Genomic DNA, 8,389 nt, shown 5'->3' on the forward strand with positions numbered 1-8,389 from the left:
TATGCATGTAATTCAGACTTTAAACTTTATATGATGTATTGATTAATTGAAATTTAATTGTTGATCAAAGTGTTTCGTATTTTGTTTAATTGTTGTTAATGTTGCATACTATGTTTTAAAAGGTTTTTGGAATAGTTTTGAGACATGGACGGACCTCTGGGGACCTAAACGAAACCTTAGAGAGGGTTTTAAGCATTTTTGGAGATGAAAACGATGACAGGAAACTGGGACAGAGCCAGCCCCCAAGGGGTTGGAGCTAGCTCCCTAAGTATTTTTGCCCACGGCTCTTTATGAGAGAGAGAGCCGGCTCCCTAGGTCACAAAGCCGGCTCCCAAGGTAGGGGAGCCGGCTCCCTTGTGTGGGAGCTTGCTCTCTCATTTTAGAGAGCAAGCTCTCTCGCATAGTTACTTACTGGAATTTTTTTTAAAGCAACGGTTTTGATTTTTTTTTTTTTAATTTCAGGACTGTCTTTGGTTGGTAAATGGGATTCTAAATTATTTTCATGACATATTAGGATCCCGTGATGCATAATCTTTATCTATATGCTATTGATTTAAACAGTATGGAAGCTTAAATAAGTTTGCATGTTGTTAGTGGACATGGAAGATTAAATTGCTTAATATTATCTTAGCGATTTAAATAACTTTGACATGATTTTTAAAACCTTGATTAGATGCATAATAAGGTCGTATACTTATCAGACTTTATTTATGCCTATATTTTGGATTTTAATTGTTGAACTATTAAACTATGTTCTGTCAATTACATGAATTAATATTTTGGATTTTAATTGCTGAACTATTAAACTCTGTTCTGTTAATTACATGGATTAATACTCTGGATTTTAATTAATGAACTATTAAATTATATTCTGTCAATTACATGAATGCTGTAGATTGTATGCACCGGTATGGGACGGTGGCATATTAGGGACGGATTAATACAAAATACTAAGTCCTACCTATTCTAAAATAAGGGAATGGATTAACATTTAAATCTTACTTATATATCGTGTCAAGGCAATGAATAGTTGAGCGGCACTACATTGGATGTGGATGGATTTTAAATATATAGTTATGGTACCACGATATGAGCTTGAGTCTCAAGATTAATGGTTAGGGAGCGTATATGCATTGGGATGCATAGCTGGCTATAATGGTAGAGGTGTACCCTATTAGGTCTAGGTACTCATACCCACCTCTGGTGCGTTTTGCATGTTGCCTTCTATTTAGGTTAAGACCCCATTTGTAGTCCAGTGAGAGTCCTTTTTGTGTGGATATATATATGTATATGGACTAGATAGTTATTGTTGAGATATTTAGGATGTATCTGCGTATCGAGTCTCTGTTTGGATTGTAGTTAGAATAGAACTTGTTCGTAGGCTTGACCCACTCTTATTTTTCAGGTGTTCGACAGTTCTAGCCTTAGAGCTTTATCGTGCTGAGCAGAGACAGTCACTCATGCTAGAGAAAAAGGGAAGATGCCTTTAAATGCCCCACCAAAGCAATAATTTGTTGTGGAGACTAATCCCTCCTCGGAAGGTCACACAATTGAACATGTCAATGTGGTGACAATCTTGAAAAGTTAAAAAATTGTTGACAACCAAGTTAGTAAATCAAATGAACAGAGTGAACCAGTGCAACCGAAAGTTGACACCCATCCCGTATCACACCCTACTCCTCCTTCTTTGCATGTGCATGATCCTTTTGTTGAGAAAGAATTGAGAAATGATTTGAAAAATTCTTATGTTGAAAATGTGTTAAGAAAGGATTTTAAAAAGGCTTTTGAGTCAAATGTGATGCGACCGAGCGTGTGCACAAAATAATGCACAACAATTTAGGTTTAGAAATAATATTAAGTGAGCACCATATTTTAAAATTTATAAAACTACTAAACACTTATACTATGGAGTATAAAGTGAGCAAGGATCGTCCCAAGAGATCTAAACAATTATAGGTTTTCCATAATTGAATTCTACTTTAATACTTATGTGATTGCTAAAAAGATTTGGTTTTGTGATTAGACTTATTTTAAGCTAAATAATTGCAATAAAATAATGGAGTTTAAAATATTGGAAAGAGATTTAGGGTGTACGATTCACCACTAAGTACATTCCCTAACTCACCAACTTTCAACTAATTGGGGAAATAAAATGTATAATCTAAATGTGGCTAACAATTGCAATGAAAAGTATGAAACATCAATTTAAAGCCTGAATCATTTACCTAATGACAATTAACTAAGTGTAAATCAATTCACCAATTCAAAACATGGTCCATTAATTCAATTGGCAATTTCAACTCACATTAATCTAAAGGATAATGTAAATTGTGGCAACAAGCATGGAAATCAAACACAAGCATGGATTGTTTATTTACCTAAGAACGAATGTGTAATTAAACTAATTAAGCCTAAAATTAACTAAATTCAACAAGAACTTAACCTAAATAAACTAACTGTATAGTGCAATCCATCTAGCAGAAGCAAATTCCATTAAATTAGAACACAATTTCATCAATTTAATACAATGCATAGCCATCACATGATTCAATTCACAAAGAAATCAAATGTAAAAATTAATTATCAATAAAAAGCATATAAGACAATATAAAATTGATATAGACAATCAAATGAAAGAATTGATATATATCTCAAGGCTATAACAAAAATTAATCCCCAAAAGTCAAGAGTTAAGAATTAGGTTACATGCTTAGGGTTTATTGAACCCTAAGTAGAAGAATCAACCACTCATGATTGACGGATTCGAAGACGGAACAATCTCCATCATCTGCTTCATCATCTTTGAGCTTCCTCTTCCAAACCCTAGCACGTTCTTCGTTTCTCCTCTTTCGCGTGTTTTTCCAGAGAGAATATATCGATACAGAAAAACTAATAATCCCCCCCAATTAATAAATTAAAAACTCACTTAAATAAAATAATAACTACCCCTAAACTAATGGCTCACTGGGCCTTAAGTAACAAACCCTATTAAAGCTCATAAGTTACAAAAATAAGCCCAAAATAAGAAAATCCCGTAATGCTGCCAGGTACTGGGGGATTGATCCTACAGCCTCAGGGATCGGTCCCCCAAGGGCATTTTTAGTTCTGTGAATAGTGGGGGATCGATCCCCCAGAGTTGGAAATTTCCTTTAAGCCTTATTTGGCTCCATTTTGGTTCTGGCCTAATTGGTTTGCTTCTTCATCTTTAGGAACATCATCAAAAGCTCGAGATTGACCGCTTTTGAAGAATAAACACACTATACGAGCAATGGGCTGCGATCTCTTTTTGCCATTTTCTGAACTTTTTCTGAATGTCTTTACTTGACTCCAAAAAGGCTTTAGTGAACCAAAATTAGTCCGTTTAAACCTTATTGACCTGAAATTGACAAAAACATAAATTAGAACTAAAACATGAAAATAAGATAGATGCAATGACTAAAATACCCTAATTTAGGTGCTGAAATGTGCAACATTTAAGTACTTATCACGCCCCCAAACTTAGATATTGCTAGTCCCTAGCAATGAACTACAGTATATGAAAATGAAACAAACATAAATACAATTATGAACTAATAAAGCAAATAAAGATAACACCACTATCGTAGGGATCACGATTGCATTTAGCATATGCAACAAGCCTTTTAAACCCCTAGGTTACCTCTAGTGGACGAGTGAAGTCTCGTGAGGGTTTTCAAAAATGGTACCCCACAAATATCAACAACTCTTTCTTACTTGAGAAGCAACGACACATATCAAATAAGTGTTGAAAGTAGACTACTTCAAGTATGCAAATTTCTGCCATTTCGAAGCTATTCTCAACATTTTAATATCATGTAAGCAAAAATGGTCCTCTACGCGTCAAGCAAGTTAATCATGCGAATTGAATCAATTCTATCATCCTTTTTAAGTGAACCGGCATCAAAATGTGTTGCTATCATAGCAAATCAAAGTAATTGTATAGCATTACCCTCAAACTAGCATACAGATATAATACCAATCCTCAAGACATTGAATGAACCTTGTTATTCAATCAAACATTTTTTTTTTAATTTTTTTAAATTGATTTTATTTATTTTATTATTATTATTATTATTATTATTTAATGTATGACTATATGCAATGTTCAAGTTTCTTAAACTCTCTAATCACCTCATGTAACAAGCGTTGAGCCAACAACTCCCAAACCAGATGGTCTTAGGGCATTAAGTGTAAAGACACTCCTAAGGGCGTAATGACTCGGAATAGCTAGGCTACGAACTCAAAGTATTCATACATCTTACATTCTTTCCTTGTCTTCCTTTTTAATCAATTGACATGTTGAAAGAATGCAGTTTTTTTTTTTTTTTTTTCCTCACCTTTGGTGAGTGCTTTTATTTCTTTTCTTTGCAAGGTCATTTTATCAAGAATGAAAGCTTTCAAAGCATACTAGCTCAATTGGGATAAACCAAGACAATAATCAACTAAGCATGTACCCCACAAATTGAATGCTAGTGTGCGCAAGTGCAAGTGTAGAATTCTAGAATCAACTCTCAAAGCATTTTCAACCAACAAGATGATGTGTACCACAAGAGCAAACATGATATCAAAAATTAAAAATTTACCCCTAAATGGCATCCTAGAGCATACAAGAAGTATTAGATGCTAACAACTTGCTTTTCAAAGGCACTATACTTCAAAAGCTCAAAATCATTGCTAAACACATCTCAAATCTCATCATGCATTTAAAGCTTAACTTAAACTAAAATGAATCATGATGACCTTACCCCCAAACTTAAACTATACATTGTCCTTAATGTGCAATGAGAATAATGAAAAATAATGGAAAGAGTATACCGTGATGGCAAAGATTATGAAATCTGGCAATGATCCAGTAGGAAAGACGTCTCCCCCAAACTTGGATGCAAAAACCTAGCTGTATAACCATACTAGCAAACTCACATCAAATATCACATGGGATAAGCAATTCATACAGTTCTAAATAATAGATAACACAATGCAAAGAGATATAAGATGAAACCCTTGATAAAATCTGAAAACATTCATAACCAGTCATAAGGGCATACTAGTAACACATATTTTTGAAATTTTTTTATTATTATTATTATTATTTTATTTATTTTTTTGTTTGTTTTTTTTTTTTTTTTTTTTAAAAGAAATAAAGAAAAAGAACATAAATATATACAACCTACAAAATAAATAATAATAATAATAATAATAATAATGGGTTAAGTTTAACGTTTCTAGCAAGACGGAACGATACTTTGCAATTTTTATTTTTTTATTATTTTTTATTTATTTTCATTATTTTTTTACTTAGTATTGTTTTTTGTTTTTTGTTTTTTGTTTTTTTTTTATATGAATATAAGCAACAAAAGCCAAAAGCAATCATATATGGATGAATGAAACCAAAATATATCATCAAAACCCAAAATTACAGGTTCCCAAAATAGCCAGCTTGAAATCACTAAAAAAATCTGACTATAGCCACTTAAAATCCCATCCACTCAAAATAGAAAAATCTAAATAGCCTAACATAGACAAGAGAAATCATGCATCAGGTGGCAATGTGGAAGAGCCACTCGATGAAACAATCTCACGAAGATAACGTAGCATGCGCTGGGTAGTGATGTGCTGCTGTATAAGCTCAGCATGCTCGACTCGACGCTGCTCCTCAGATTCAACCAACTTGGTCCTCAACTGCCCCACAATGGCATTGAACTCTGTCCTAGTCACCCCTGCAGACTCTTCTGCATGTGGTGACACAGCCTGTGCTATCTCATAACTAGCACCATTAGCAATCTGCTCCTCAGACCTCCTAACGACGTCCTCAACCAGGGCATTCACATCCTCTCTACCACCTGCTACCATGCCATCACCTTCCTTCTTGGCACTAGGCATATGAGCAAGGCTTAAGTTCCACTGTGCTAGCCCAAAAGTCACCCGTTGAGCCTCAGAAACCTCATCATTATCAACCACGAAGCGTTGAAGGACAAAAAGCTGGGTAATAAGATACGAAAACGGGAGTTTCCATTTTTACGCATTCGGATCCCCACTCGCCACTAAATGCTTCTAATATTTATGCATTTGGTTAAAGATGAAAGTTGGAACAGAAAACCATGCTCCAGTGTGTGTAGCATATAACGCTATTAAGAACTCTTGCCCCCTCTGTACCTTATGACCTATTGGAAAAGCATTCCGTTTCAGAACCTAATCGAAAAACCACATATTCTTAGGTAGTGAGGACTTGCTGGCACAATTCTTCTTCTTATTGTCTCCATACTTCCCGTCACACATATCCTTAACAATAGAATGCACAATAGGTTTTTCTGAGAATTTGCCAAAATGTAGCTCCCCATCTCTGCTAGCAAGTTAGTGGGGCACAAATGTGGACACCCCAATGCCTGGGCTATGTCCAAGACACCAAAGTGAATTCGGACACCATCAATGGTTGTAGCTAATATATCCGGCGCATCACTAAACCATTCCATATTCTGATAAAACAGACACACAATACGGGGATATGCAACCTCTGCAGCTGGTCTAAAAAGGCAGGATAAACGTCTCCTTTCAAATTCTAACACCGCCCATTCAGTCGTGTCATTGTGGCGAAATGTACCTTTAATGTCAAAAGTAGTCTCAAAATCCAGACGTTTGTTGCGCCACACAGCTTTGGGAGTCTCTTTGGAGGGTTTGAAACGTTTGGAAGAAGAAACACAAGTCATTTCTTAAAGATTGAAATATATGGGAAGTAGTCCAAATTCAATAACCCTACTCCAATGACAAACCAAAATCTGCAAATCAACCAACAAGACATTCAATGTCAAATGAAGCATCCAACTCTAGTTTTCCAATCACCAAATTGGGCCACTGTGAAATTTTTTTTTTTTTAATCATCAATTCAACTTTTTTTTTTATTATTATTATTTTTACACATCAATGCAACTCTATGTGCAATCATCAATTCAACTTTTTTTTTTTTTTTTAAAAAAAAAAAACATCAATGCAATTTTTTTTTTTTTTTAACAACAATTCAAAAATCATCACTCTGTTTTTTTTTTAGACCTACAACAACTCAATTCAACTCCAAAACAAATCCAACTCAAGCACCCATTCCAGATATTGCAACCCTGTTGCTATAGATTTAGTTTTGTAGGGTTTTTTTTTTAGACCAACAATCTATATTGCGAAACAATGTCACAATTTCAGTACTCTAAAACAAAGGCAGAACTCTAGATTTAGTACACAACAAAGAAGGGGAAAGAGATTCGGGATGCAAATTGGATTTCACATGATCCAAACATGAAAATTATTATCACAACAATAGCACCCAGATAGTCTGAAAAATATGATTAAGAGTATTGAATTCTCTCATCAAATTCTCTCATCTTTGGAGCACTATGGTGGATGATAAATGATAAATGTCAATTAACCAAAGCAATTAACCGCAAAGGATTCGGGTGCACTTACCCGAAACAATTAACCGCACGGATAACGGCAACCCACAAGCTCGCGGGAGAAGGAACCAATAAAAAAATCGCTGAAGAAACCAACCGGAATCAGAGAGGAATCAGAACCATGGCGCCGGAAATCACAGCCGCGACACCGTGGAAGAGAAGAAGAGATCAGTGAGGAGCGAACCAACAAATTGGGATTGGAGGTGGGTTAAGGGTTTCGCAAGGAAGGAGAAGAAAACTGTGTTTGGGAATGGAAGGTATGGCAAGAATGGATGGGCGCTCGATCTCCTTTACTGGGGATCGATATTTTTTTACAAAAAATTGTCCTTTTAATGTGTAATGAGAAGGGAAAATACAAGTAAAATGGGATCAATCCACGTGGACAGGGGATCAGTCCACTTGGGCTATTTTTTTGTTGCTCTTTGCTAAGAATGGGATTAATTTCCAAGTTTTTTTTTTTTTTAACACAAAGAAAAAGAAAATTATATACTAAACTAGAAGAAAAATATATACTTAAATAAAATTAAATATATATAATGAGAGATCAATTGTTTTTATTTTTTCATTTTTAATTTTTTTTTCTTTTACACAAAACTAGAAAGAAATATATATACTAAACTAAAAAATATATATAATAAAAAAATAAAAATAAAAATAATAAATAAATAATAATAATAATAATAAATAAAATTAAAATAAAATCACAAAGTAACCTATACGAACTAGTACTATATATATATATATATATATATATATATATATATATTTTACCTTGTGTTTTTTTTTTATGTTTTTAAATAAAGCAAAACTAAAATGAAATATATATATAAAAATAATAATAATAACCTACACTATCCATTACAACATTTTTTTATTTTTTATTTTTCTTTTTGAATTTAAAAATTCATCAATGTACAAAAAGGAAAAGAAAAATA

General features: G+C 33.8%; 1 long non-coding RNA gene across 1 annotated transcript; it reads right to left on the minus strand.

The window, feature by feature from the left end:
* Window positions 1–2,621: 2,621 nt before the first annotated feature.
* On the minus strand, window positions 2,622–8,158 carry LOC132285412 (uncharacterized). Its single transcript, XR_009472535.1, has 2 exons — window positions 4,834–8,158; window positions 2,622–3,376 (listed from the first exon to the last, which is right to left on the minus strand). It is a non-coding gene; the product is annotated as an uncharacterized LOC132285412 (long non-coding RNA).
* Window positions 8,159–8,389: the final 231 nt, after the last annotated feature.

The sequence above is a fragment of the Cornus florida genome, unplaced genomic scaffold (genome assembly GCF_030987335.1).
Source record: "Cornus florida cultivar Cherokee Brave unplaced genomic scaffold, ASM3098733v1 CherokeeBrave_3.0.0_Hap2_Chr11, whole genome shotgun sequence".
Lineage (NCBI taxonomy): Eukaryota > Viridiplantae > Streptophyta > Magnoliopsida > Cornales > Cornaceae > Cornus > Cornus florida.